Source organism: Heterocephalus glaber, unplaced genomic scaffold, assembly GCF_053883595.1.
Source record: "Heterocephalus glaber isolate CG9 unplaced genomic scaffold, H.glaber_assembly_v1.0 deba00001472, whole genome shotgun sequence".
Lineage (NCBI taxonomy): Eukaryota > Metazoa > Chordata > Mammalia > Rodentia > Bathyergidae > Heterocephalus > Heterocephalus glaber.
The window spans coordinates 12,429,753-12,443,290 of record NW_028258315.1 but is presented as its reverse complement, the minus strand read 5'-3'; the positions used below and the strand labels follow the sequence as shown (position 1 = coordinate 12,443,290).

Below are 13,538 nucleotides of genomic sequence, written 5' to 3'. Positions count from 1 at the left end.
CTCCCTGTCTGAGTCATGACGGAATCTGGCCTTGGTGCTCTGCTCTCCCAGAAGATGGCGCTCTTTCCTTGTATGGTGAGACCTCCTGGATATTCCTTAGCCACAGGGGCTTGGGGCAGTCAGCTTTCCATCACTGTGACAAAAATGTCCGAGATAACCAACTTAAAAGGAAGAGAAGTTTATTTCAGATCAAATAACTGGCCCCAGAGGGATGCAGTCCATGGCTGCTTGGCCTTGTGCTTTGAGCCCATGGTGGAGCAGGACAGTGCAGAGGCAGTATGTGGCAGGGGAGGCTTCCTCGCCTTCATGTGGCTGGGAAGCAAAGCGTGAGAGGCAGGGCTGGGGTCCCAACATCCCTGCCAGGGCACACTCCCAGTTACCTGATTCCTCCCGCCATGACTCTACCTCTTCAAAGTTTCACCTCCTCCTGACATCACCACGGGCTGGTGACCCAGCCTTTAATACTGAGGTCTCCCAGGAGACAGTCAAGACCCAAACTATAGCAGAGCTCTACATCACAAAGAGAATGGCCTTTTAAATGCCCTAACTTCAACTCTTACCCACTCCTGTTACAAAATAACAATCAATCATGAGTCACCTGGGCCCCAAACTCTCATGTTAGGTTTCTGCTTTTTCCCTCACTCCTACGTTTTCTTTGCCAGGCCCATCCACTTCTGCCTCCTCCGTGTCTTTTCTTTCTTCTTTATTTTTGGTGCCCCACCTTATGCGGGCTCCAATTATTTCTTGCCTATTGTTACAATAGCCTTCTCACAGGCCTCCCCTGCCAGGCTTCTTACTGTGCCCATCCGCAGTTATATCTGTAGCCATTAGCGAGTCACCCACAGGCCAGCTGGGATTCCATCACCTCCTTGCTTAAAGCCCCCAGTGGAATGAAAGTCCACACCTGCAGTCTTTTATGACTGTCCACAATCTACTTCCAGCTTCTACCTCCCAGTACTTACCTCTGATAAACCAAGTCCCAACTAAGTCAAAGCCAGGCTTATTTTTTGTGGTAGTGGGGATGGATCCCAGAGCCTCATGCATGCTAGGCAAATGCTCTACTACGGAGCATCTCCAGCCCCCAAACACGCTTCTGATTTTCCACCTCTGTGCCCTTCGTTTATTCCTCTGGCTGGGTTTGGAATGTCCTCTCCCCTAATTCTCTCCGTCAGAATCTTGGCCATTCTGTAAGGATTGCAGCTGTGGCACAGTGAGATCTGCAGGCTCTGGAATGAATTTAGATCAATCCCGGCTTCCTACTGAGACAGGCATTGGCAAATTATCAAACTTCCCTGATTGAGGGTTCACAATTGCAAAGAAGGGGAAATAATACCTCACAGGGCGACAGTGGGGATTAGACAAGCAAGTGTGTGAACTACAGTTAGGATAGCACCGGGCTCAGGAAGTATGCTGCAACTTTCAACTGCTGCTGTTACTGAGTTCCCTCAAATCTCCTTTGCTTCTCTGTACTCAGGTGCCATCTACTTCTGCCCCAACTAGGTCATGCTCAAGTATCTCGAGTAAGAAATTATATACATTTTTAACTTTGGGTTTGAGTGGCTAATCTAAAACTTAGCGCTTAGTAAGAATTTAATACTTAGCAGTTAGTGAATACAAAATGCTTGCAAAACAAAGGGAAGGCTGAATGTCGAACCACTTGAAAAGGTGAACAACCCAATGGGAAGGATTCTATATCTCTCCCGGCAGCTACCATTGCCTGCATTGCTAGGAGTTTCGTGGTTTTTGCAGGTGCAAGTAAACAAGCAAAGGGCTAAATTAACCTGAGGCATGAGGATTTCTCCATGGAGACTCAGGTCATTTCCTGGGGCAATGATTATCAACTCGGACTAAATTAAGACAATCCAGGAATCACTTCTTTTGTGCATCTAGAACATGTTGTATTTACCTCATGATCACTTATCTTGCAGATCTGTAATTATTGGTTCCCAGTTCTATTTCTTCTCTGAGTGTGTGCTCAGTGTGGGCGACTCTGCTTTAGATCTCAATTTTCTGTACGTGGCATTTAAGAGATCTTGGGTAAGTGTGTGTTGAACAAAGGACTTTGAAGGAGAAATCCACAGCAAATAATGGGACACTGTGAACCACTGGTACCATCAGCTAGTCAGAAAAGCAAGGAAGAAAGAAAGTCCCTTGCATTATATTTGTCAAATAATCCACTGCTAAGAAAGTTCTTCTCTGATCAAATACTACTGTTTTTCCATGACATAATGCTAAAAAGAGTAAAATCCTTAGCTGTATTCATCTAATCACTCTGGGCCTGGATCCTGCTTGGTTTGCAGTATTTTGTTTTCTAAGCTGGATGTGGTGAGTCAGAGGCTAGAAAGATCTCTTGGCATACGACCTGGGGCCATAAAGGCTCTGCAGCAGGATATTCTGGCAGCCCAGCTTGGGAGCATAAGCTTCAGAGGATAGGAGAAAGGAGCAGTGGATGGTTCCTGGCCACTGGCTGGTCTCAGGGCTCACAGTTTGGCTGGAAGGGATAACATGTGGGCTTCTCTTTCAGAAAGCAAAGCCGGGGTTGAGAAAGAAGAAGGGTCTATAATTGGCACGTGGTAGCTTTCTGCCACTGTGACAAAATACCTGAGATAAATCAATTTACAAGGAAGGAAGCCTTATTGGTTCACCATTTTGGAGGCTCTGTGGCTTTTGGGACTCTGGTGATGCAGCATGATATGGTGGGAGCAGAGGAAATGGCTCACCTCATGGTGGCCAGGAAGTAAAATGAGACACAAGGGGCTAGGGGTCCTGATATCCCTCCAAGGGCCCCAGTGACCTCACTTCCTCCTATCAAGCTCCACCTCCTAAGGGTTCCACCACATCCCAATAGCGTCAGGCACTGGGGACCAAGCAAGCCTTTAGCACACAGCCTTGGTGGGACATTTCAAACTCCAAATAAATATCAGGGCAGTTCTCTTCTTTATGTTTCATTGTCTTCAGATGAAGCCAGGAGTAAGTCTGCACTTACTGGAGCAGAGACAGAAACAACTTTAGCATTTACTAAGAAAAGTTTCACTGCCTGAACCTCCAATTGATAGGTAATGGCATGTGGGTCATTTCCAAGACCTACTCTAACAAAATGTTCCTTGTTTGAATACTGGAAAATCAAAAATAATAGAGTGAAAGTGCAGTGGACTCAGGTGCCAGGGTGCTAGAATCCAAACCCACCCCTGCTCTTTAGGAGCTGTGTTACCTCAGGGCAAGTTGCTTAACATCCCTGCCTCAGCTGCCTCAACTGCAAAGTAGGAATGAAGACAAATCTAGCCCATATGGGTGGGTGTGTGATGATTAATGCGAGTTAATAAATGCAAAGAGCTTGGAAGGATGAATGGCACATAAGTATGTGTTGATGAGCCAAGATGAAATTACCCAAAGATGATATATGGCTAAAATTTAGTGGAAATTATCTTCTACAACTGTTCTGTATAGCAGTGACCCATACATATGGCAATAATTCAAGTAAAATCTAATCTGAATACTTAGTTTTATTCCCTAAAGGCCAACCACACTCTACCATATTTTTTCCATATTTTTAGAAAAAGTTATTCAATAATCAATATGTATAGATACAATCTGTTCAAAAATCAATGTAGGTAGAGTCATAACATACATACTATCTATAACTCATCCGGCTTCTTCCACTTCAGTGTTCCTTCCATATCTGAAGGTACAAATCTTACTTAGACATTTTTGTGGCTCCCTGGTACTCCATTGTGTAGAAAGATGATGATTTATATAACCGTTCCTCCAGTGATAGCATTTATTTTGTTTCCAGTATTTTGCTATTATACACAATCTATAATGAGCAACAGTGTACATCAATCTTACTGTATTTCTGAAAGCGTATATGTAGGTTAAGTTCCTGGCAATTTATAATTTCTTCTGGACATTCTCTTCTGTCAAGTCTGGAACTTTGCAACATATTTTTTCCCTGTACTCAGAATGTTCTTCTGTGCCTTACCAACCTTTGCTAGGCTGATAAAGTGCAAAGTCAAGGGTTAATGCATCTGCAATTCTGATCACTTACTCTTGCTACACTGTACCCCAAAACTCTTGCCCTGATTCATCTTCCATATGAGACAGACTGTTTCCCAGTCCGGTCTCATGCTGATTGACACAGAGAGATTATCAATTTCTTCTAACTTTGCCAAAGCCATACGTGAAAAATTGCATCTCACTAATTTCAATTCATGTTTCCTTAATTATATGTCAGGCTGAGATTTAAAAAATATATTTATGGGACATTTGTAATTTTCTTTGATTTGTGAGTTCAGATTCTCTGCCCAGGCAATCTGTTTTGTACTGAAAATATGAACTCAGATACTGCACTGCTAAAATCCTTTCACAGTGACCTATCAGAGTGTGGAATCTGTAATATGACAATGAACCTCTGATCTGGTCCCTCTGTGCCTCCTCTCTCAATTGGTCCCTTCCCCTGCCTCACACTTGACGGGACAGTTACATCCAACTACCTGTGCTCCCAGCTCTCCTCAACCTTGTTCAATAAAACTTCACTGTAGTTGTAGGAATTTCAATTTTCATATTCTTTAAGGCGCTATTAAGAAACATTCAATTTATTTCCTCTAGCATTTTCTTTTTCCTATTAACCCTATTACCAGAGCCCATTTGTAAATAGTGTGTCTTTTATGGCTTGTGTTGGTTTACATCAGTAAGGGTACCCAGGTAACTTCTACCTGTCTCTTACCAACGTTCTCACTGACTGAAGTTCAGCTATTCTGCTGGGGGAAATGTTAGGCCAGGCTGTACTAGTCTCGAACAATAGTTGCATTAGTTTATAATAAGCAACAGAAGAAATCAGTCCAAAGAGAGGCCGCTGAAATGTGTTCTCTGGGGCCCCTCAGAACAGACTGCCCAGTGCTAGAACATCTTGGGAAGCTGCAGCATCTTCTCTGCTTGATTTTTCACTAACCAGTTTCACTTTGCACCACTACACATTTCTGTATCCCAATCCTGCTAAGTGTGAAGTCATTACTCTTCCCATCACAGGGGGTGAAAATCATTACAACCTTTTTGGAAAGCAAAGGTCATGACACTATTCACACCCAATATGACTTTGAACCAGGTCTCAACCCTGAAGAAACCCTCAAAGGAAGAAGTGCTGCACACACGGATGTCGGTGGTGGGATTATCTACAAGAACTCATGCCCAAAGGAGTGTTTATGCTTAGGAGGGTGACTGCTGACTGTGAGCAAGGGACTGTCGTGATATAATGTTAAAAACTAAAATGGGACAGGTACAATTTGTTTTTATTTTGATTGCAACTGTGTGAAATTACTGTCAAAGAATGTTAGCATGCATGCACACAAGATCATAATTTGTAAGAGTGTCAACATTACGAGTATATTTTCTCTCTGCCTTGAAACTTTAATAATATTGACTGACTGGCTGACTGATTGATTTTTGCAGTACTGGGGATTGAACCCAGAGCCTTTGCACTAAGCAACATGCCCAATCCTCTTCATTCATTCATTCATTCAAGATAGGATCTTGCTAAGTCTCTTAACTTATAATCCTCCAGTCTCAGCCTTCATTTTTAAAACTCAGGTTTCCTATGTAGAACCTAAAGATAAAATTATGCGAGTAATGGCCACACAGGTGGTGGGTGAACATGTTAAATGACTTTTTAAGAGATATTTAATTATATCTCTACAATTAGATATCAACACACAAGAACTCATTGGTCTTTTCTGAAGCAGTAGACACTGATGTGACAGTAGACCTCACAGAAAGGCATATTATTATAAATATGTCTGTAAATATCTGGCCCAGGTCTCTTAAGTGGGAAGTTCCAGCCATTCGTCAGGTTTGTGAAGACCGCCTTCATTGTAATAGCAAATTTTCCTGTAATAAATCTTTCTAGTTGTTCATGCATGAAATAGAGTTTTGTGGTACAGTGGATAAATTGCATGACTTTTTTGCATAGGAATATATTAATGTAAAATGCTGCAGAATTACAGTTCACGGTTGTTTTGTAAAATCTTCACAGATGCACCTGTAAATGTAACTAGCACGATCCCCTAAACTGTAGCATGAAGCAATCCTTCGTTGTATGATGCTAATACATGCAAGCAGCCTCCTGGCTATCAGCAAAGCCTTTTGTGACTCCTAACAACCCAGAGAACATAAATCCCAACAATATGGGGTCATTCTTTTTCAAGGACACAGAAACGTTGGTATTCCATAGAAGAGACACTCATTCTCTTAGAAAGGCACACTTGGTCAATGTGAGGACAAAGAAACACTGCACATTACAATAGCCTTCTGTGCCCAAACTATATGTGCACCCGAGCATTACTAGCACTCGGCCGACTTCCACTCAGAAGACCTTGCCCAGTGCTGCACGTAATTATCACTCATCGTGATTAAGCAGGAAAAGCTCTGGGGGCATCTGAGGTTATTACCCAGGTCACACCACTCCAGGCAGGCTCTTGGACACGATGCTTTCTTGCATTTATGTGGCTTCATCAATATCTCGCGTATTTTATATTTTACATTTCCACGTCACTGTCCCCCAATTCTCCCTGAGGCTGACACAAAGATGATGGCAGTTTAAAAGTGAACTTTAAGAACTACTGAATGTGAGCACTCACAGACCATTCTGGATACTGTTATGTTTTAGTTGAACAACTCTGAAACCATAACCGATTCATTATCTAATGTCATTCCTATTATTTCCTACAATTTAAGAACTTAACAAGGAAACTGACCAAATTAACCAGCCACCAACCATCCAACAGGATTTTTTAAAAAACTGACAAGTTGATGCACATCACGTAGGCATCTTTCTCTTTCTCTGCCCCAGCATTAGTCACTAAAATCACCAAGTCCTATTTCAGTACTCTTTTTCTGTTTTCCTAATGAGATCAGCTTTCTGAATTCAAGTGTTTTCAAACTTACCCACTAGACGTACACCCATCTCGCCCTACTCACTACTCAGGCTCTCAAGTCATATGTAATGGTGACATTTCCAGGCAAATTGCAGCAGATCCCAGTGTGAGACAGGCTTGCATTTGAATCCTCCAGGGTTTAACTATTAACTAGCACTGTGATCCTTGGCAAGTTATTGACAGTTTTTCCTAAGCCTTATTATCCTTACCCATAAAGTGGGTATTAGAAGGAACTGACTTATAGGATGGTGGAGGCAATGAGAGCTACATCACAGCTGCCTCATCCTTTGTCAACAGTTAGCTATGGCCTTTGGTACAGTAGTGCCAATGTACAGTAACATGGAATCATTAAGTGGCTGCAAGTAAAAGTCAAAGGGGAGTGAATGGTTCAAGAATTCTGGGAAAACCCAGAAAACCCAGATGAATGTCTAGCTATAGCCACTGAGGACAAAGGAGAGGGCATGTCTGTAATTGGACTGGATTTGGTAATAAAATTGAGTCTTGATTCAGAGATGTCCCCAAAGTGAAGGATGACTCATTTTATAGAGTCAGGATGTTTCTGGAGGGGAAGACTGTGTGACAGCTAATCTTTCAAAAAATTTTATCAGCCCATGCTTGCAGTACATAATGATTACATTCATCATGGGAGTTGGTACATGTACATGGGACATTTGAATTCTTTTTACGTCCCCTTTCCCTCACCTCACTCCTCCCCTTCCCACTTACAAAACATCTATCTCCTTGTTTCCTGCTATTTGTCTTTTATTTTGCTCTTTAAATTATTTATACTTTGGATTAATCTTGGCTGTGAACTTGACTGGCGTGAGAGCCACCTAGAAGCATAGTAATGCACATTCCGGGTATGTCAGGGTGGGGCATGGAGGTGGGACCTGGAGGTGGGACCTGAGGGACTGCATCTGGTCCCTCCCCTCCCTCCTTGGTGCTATTTGCCTGTGTTCTGCTTCCCAGCCACCACCAAGTGAGCAGCTTTGCTCCATTATGCTCTTCCACTACGATGTTTCTGCCTTGGGGCCAGCTGATCATTGACTAAAAAGCTTCTCAAACTGTAAGATAAAATAAAACAAATCTCTCTGCCTCTAACATGTGGATGTCAGGTTATTTGGTCCCAGCAATGGGAAAGCTGACCAATGCAGCCTGTTGGGATAAAAACGAGGCATTCAGCAAATACATACTCGCTACGGTTTGAATGTGATTTGTCCCCTCTGAAACTCATGGTAAAGTTTAATTTTCAGGTTGAGATATTAAGAGAAGAGACAAGATGGGATCTTTAAGAGATGATCAGGTCCCTTCCTCAGGCATGGGTTAACCAATTCATGCAATTAATGGGTGAATGGCTTGACGAGTTAGGGTGCAGCACTCTGCGGCTCACCTTAATGATCCCCTGCGCCACCTCGGGATTCTGCCAAAAAGAAGGTCGTCACCAGATGCAGCCCCTTGACCTGGGGCCAGAACCATGGACAAAATAAGCTTCTTTTCTTTATAACTTGCTTAGTCTATGTGTTATTAACAACAGAAAATGGACTAAGGGAGACACACTGATCTGGAGCTCTGCAGAGGGCTGGTGTCAGAGCAGAGGTTGGGGCTGCCAAAGAAGAGCTGAGTCTAGCACTGGTGTATGGGTGAAAAACAGCATTGCTGGAGAGCTGGATGGACGTAGGAGAATCGAGTTTTGAACACAATAAATGAGTAACTCCAAGATGGAAAGGGAAAAATTGAAGAGATCCACAGTCATGCATCATTTAGTAATGGAGGAACCTTCTGAGAAATACATTATTGGGTGATTTTGTTGTACAAACTTCACAGAATGTACTTACAACAATCTAAGAAAACTAGGACATCACTAGGCCACAAAATCTTAGGGAGCTACCATTGTATACGTGGGCTGTCCCTGAATCATTATAATGAAGTGCATGACTGTAGAGTGGAGGAAAAATGATTCCACATAAAAGAGATAAACTCAAGGAGCATTAATGGTGACTCCCAGGCCTGGTACAAAAGATGGACATAAGAAGCGCCTGTCACTCATACTTGCAGGGCCTGGGATTGGGACAAATGCATTGGAGCTGCTGGCATGGGAGCTGAGGACAGGAGCAATCAAAGACTGCAGAATGAGAGATATATTGAAGGAAGAAAGAATAAATTATTGGTGGGAGAGATTGGCACTGGGACAGAATTTCCAATCAAGACCTTCAGCAGAAAAGGCAAGGGACAGGAGGTAGAAACACAATTTGAGGACTGGAGGCAAATAAATTTAATTCTATAAAGAAACACAGGAACTTCATCATTATTAGCTGAAATTGGAGACAGTGAGGGGCACTCTAATGCTGTTATGTACCTCAGTGCCAGTGGTCCCTTCTACTTTCTCTTCTGTTCTCTTCAATTCTTTTCTGTTTGCAAAACAGAACTGGCCCCAGGGCCTGCAGTTTATTTGTCCTCATAGTTTTGTCCAGAATCACCTTACTCCCTGCTTTGCCTGGCTCAGGCTTGGTTTCTACTTACGGTAGATATCTGGGAGATAAAGGATGTGGTCACTTTGCTCCATACCTCCTATTTTTGAGCCTTCTGACCTCAAAAATTGAAAATTCTCCTTGAAAATCTGACAGATTTTCAAAAGGAGACTGTAGCCATGTTCTCCTCCAAGAATTCGCTTTCCTCTGTCATGTGTCTTCCTGTGGTGTAGCAGAGGAAAGACAGGATGGAGCACATCTGCAGAGGCCATTGTGTTGGTGCACTTCATTGCGGATTCAGAGAGAAGAGGAAAGCTTTAGTGAACTAACTTGTTGAAACCTAAAAAAATCCCAATAAATTCCAGCTCTTGGAATTATACAATGTATCTAAAAGCAAGCTCTGTGCCCAGCCCAAAATAAACACTGCCTAAACTAAAGAGAAGCCAAGAAGCAGCAGCATCATCTCCATACAGCACCCACAGACTGAAAATATCAAATAAGTCTTTCCTTACTCTTATTTGTTGGGCTTTTCAAATGCATGTCTAGAAAAAAATGGCAGATAAAACTCATTAAGTGCAAGGTACTAAGAGTTTTCTATGAATTAACTTCTTTTTTAATTCTTGCAACAACTTCATCAGATCCCAATTCTATCCCCATCTTGAAGACAAAAGAACGAGGCACAGTGAGTACAAACAACCCACCCAAGGTGACTCAGCAGCTGGACTCCAGCTTCTGGCCTCTCATCATTGGTCAACACCTTACAGTGGAGGTGCATGGGATACGCACACTTTAATGATCAATGGTGGAAGTTCTGTGACTATCTAACCCCCAGTGTTATTACTCTTTCCCTAACCTATGCATATTTTGTTTCTATGTATCATGTAGCAGAATGAAGCAGAGTTCCAATGAAAACATAAATGCAATCATTTTAATGATATTTGCTGAGTCTGTACAGGTTACGTATCCCTCATTCCAAATGCTCAGTGCTAGAAATGTTTTGAATTTTTAATTTTTAAAAGATATTTGCATACACATGATGAGGTGTCTTGGGATGGGACTCAAGTCTGAACACAATTATGTTTTAAGTGTGTATACACAAATATACATATAATATACAGACATGTTTCACATGTGTATACACATACACATAACATGAAGGTAACGTTATGTAATATTTTTAGTAATTTTGTGCATGACACAAAGTTTCATGATATGGAACATTTCACTTTTGGCATCATGACAGTGCTCAAGAACTTTTGGACTTTGAAGCATTTTGACTTTTAGATTTTCAGAATAGGAACGCTCAACCTGTATCAATTTCCTCCTTCTGAACTACTCAACAAATAGTCTCTGCCACATACAGACCACTGAACTAGACACTGCTGGGAAATACATAGGTAAGATGCTACCTTCTGTTTTCAAAGACATTCAAGAAGACTCATATTATGACTTCCAATGTCAGTTTTTAATTCATGAGCTTCTTTTTCACATTGGTTTTATAGATACTTGAAGAAAAGGAAAGTATCTTGAACCATCACTGTTAAGTATAAATAAATTGTTTTAAACCATCTAAATTATGAGCTCCCACACTTATGGATCTAAAATGTAATCTCGTGTAACACTCAGACATTCCCTGTTTAACAGCTGAGTTCTGTTCCTTAGACTAGGTTGTTAAATGAATTAACTGCTATATGAGGAATTGTATCTAGTATGTATATTACAATATTCAGAACAAAGAAATGGTCAAAGGAAAATCCAACTTGACAACTTTGCTTTTCATTGCATACCTCGTACACGCACTATTGTAATGTAGAACAGAAAATAAAGTCACATTACTTTACTGTAGTGTGTAGTACAGTCAGCAAAAATTACAGTACTGTACTGTAGAAGAAGCCACCATAAGGCCGTACTGCTGCTCACATTCCTGAGTTGTAAGTCTGAATGGGGTGCTAAGTACGAGCAGTGGGTCCTAAGTCCAAACAGTGCACCTCAGTCGTAAGTCTGAACAGTCATTAAATACGTAAGTCACTAAATGAGGAATATCTGTATAAACCAAGTTCAAATCCCAGCTCTGCAATTTCTAACTACAATTATTTAGCCTCAGTTTCTTTACTTCTCAAATAAGGTTAATAATACTATGTCCATTGTTATGAGATTAATGTCCACGAGGGATGGACAGGGTCTTGCGCGATTCACATCACAGAGTAAATGCAGAGGGTAACTACTGCTGTTGCTGTTACCATTACAAAACTGTGGGCGCATGTTCTTCCTGAGAGCAGGGAACAAGCAGCAGTTGCCATCTGCTATACTTTGAACAGTGGAAGCTGGTTCCAAAGATGGCCCTGCATTCACATCCTTGTTAGTCTAGTCCAGTGATGATCTTGTGACTTTAACCATGAGAACACTGTGAATATGAACCTGTGCCAATTCTGGACCTAAGTTTTCAAAAAGGCCTGAGAGCTCCCACTTTTGCTTGCTTGGGGCCCCTGAGCTGCGTGCTGGAGAGAACACAGGAAAGACTGCATGGGAGGGCCCAAGCCGACATGGAGGGGGAGTGAGGTCCAGCTTTCCCCATGTCCTGTGAGCCTCCAGAGGACTCCAACTCCTTCTGCTTCCAAACGGATGAGAGAATCCAAAAGAGAGCAGTAGAAGAACCACCTTGCTGATGCCAGCCAGTGATGGCGAACCTTTTAGAGCTTTCAGTGATAACAAACAGCCAGCTGCCGCATGCATGCCATAGATTTGTCACCACCGTCCCAGGCTGTAAGGGAGCATACAGTGCTGGTTGCTTTAAGTCACTGAGTTTTGGAGTTTTTGTTACACAGCAATAAATGATCCAAACAACAATCCTGTCCAAATAACCTGAGCTCCAACACGTGCTGTTATTTAGCTTAATGACATAGAAATCTAATAAAAACTAATGATCTTCCATTTTATGCTGCAGTAATTACCTTCTCTCCTCTTTTAGATCTAGGTTAAATTATAATGGTATAGTTGGATGGCCACTAGACTGAATTTCAATTTTATATGCACTGCAAGGAGATAAAGGGAAAATGCAATTTATATTCTTGACTTTCAGCAAAGAGTGATTTGAGATTACATCTTTTACAACTCAGTAATAGAAGGTACTGATTTCTATAGTCTTTAGCCTGGACCTATTATAGATTTTAAAAGGGCAGGCTATTAAGTCCACTTTGCCTTCTAACCCCTAGATGTTCCCTTTGTGGGTAACAAGTGATACACAGGAATATTCTTGGGCTTGACCTCTTACATTTTTATTTATCTATTTTTTGGTGCTGGTGACTGAATCCAGATGAATCCTCTAATCAATCACCCACAGGAAATGTGTGATTCAGGCAGATGCTGAAGGCCAGTCAATTTGGTTTGATGATGTCTTATGAAAATCAGATGCTAAATAACACTCTGCTTATTCGTATGTTTGTTTTTCTAGTCATGAGAGCTTTCATTGCCGAAAAATGTGTAGAAATGTATTTCCTTGGCTTCACAGACGCTCAGCTGATGCTTTGATTTCCCTTGGAATGTCAGAGCCACGTTAAGGCAAATTTTGCAGCTTGACAACCTGATAAATCTTAAACAAACAACACCTCCCTCAAGCTTATATCTTCTTTTGGAGATTACTATATATTTCTCCTCCTTTCTCTCAGCCAAACTTCTTAAAACAACCATCTACTTCCTCTTCTGGCACTCATTCCTCAACCATATGCTAACTAGATCTCAGCCGTAGGGCTTCCCTGAAATATTATCCTCAAGACACCAGCGATGAGTTGTTACTGAATGTCCTGGGCACTTCTCAGGCCCTGGCATTGTCAGGGCTGTCAGAGAAGACCCTTCTTTCTCAAACTCCCTCTTCTGATTCAGTGATACCTTCAGCCCCTTCTGGGTTTCCTTCAAACTCCTGAGAGCCCTGTCTGCCTTCCCTGCCTCTGCTTATCACTTCCAGGATGATGGTCCTCGGGGTGCAGAGGCAACTCACTCCCCCTTTCCTTCTCACTCTGCCTTCTCTGGAGTTTTCATCTTATGGCCTCAGTGATCCGCCTGGTGCTTGTGACTTCCAGGCTCCATGTCTAGTCAGACTTCTTCTGGGTCCCCATTCTCCATCTACATTGTTCCTTCTACCTGATGT

The 13,538-nt window shown here is 42.0% G+C and overlaps 1 protein-coding gene and 1 long non-coding RNA gene across 12 annotated transcripts in view; both read right to left on the bottom strand.

The window, feature by feature from the left end:
• Phactr1 (phosphatase and actin regulator 1) overlaps positions 1 to 13,538 on the bottom strand; it is a 512,176-nt gene that overhangs the window by 179,263 nt on the left and 319,375 nt on the right. The window lies entirely within an intron of this gene.
• LOC147826195 (uncharacterized) overlaps positions 1 to 13,538 on the bottom strand; it is a 44,246-nt gene that overhangs the window by 20,471 nt on the left and 10,237 nt on the right. Inside the window, exon 2 of the long non-coding RNA XR_015439100.1 lies at positions 1 to 13,538. This exon is cut by the window's left edge and continues 20,471 nt beyond it. This is a non-coding gene — a long non-coding RNA (uncharacterized LOC147826195).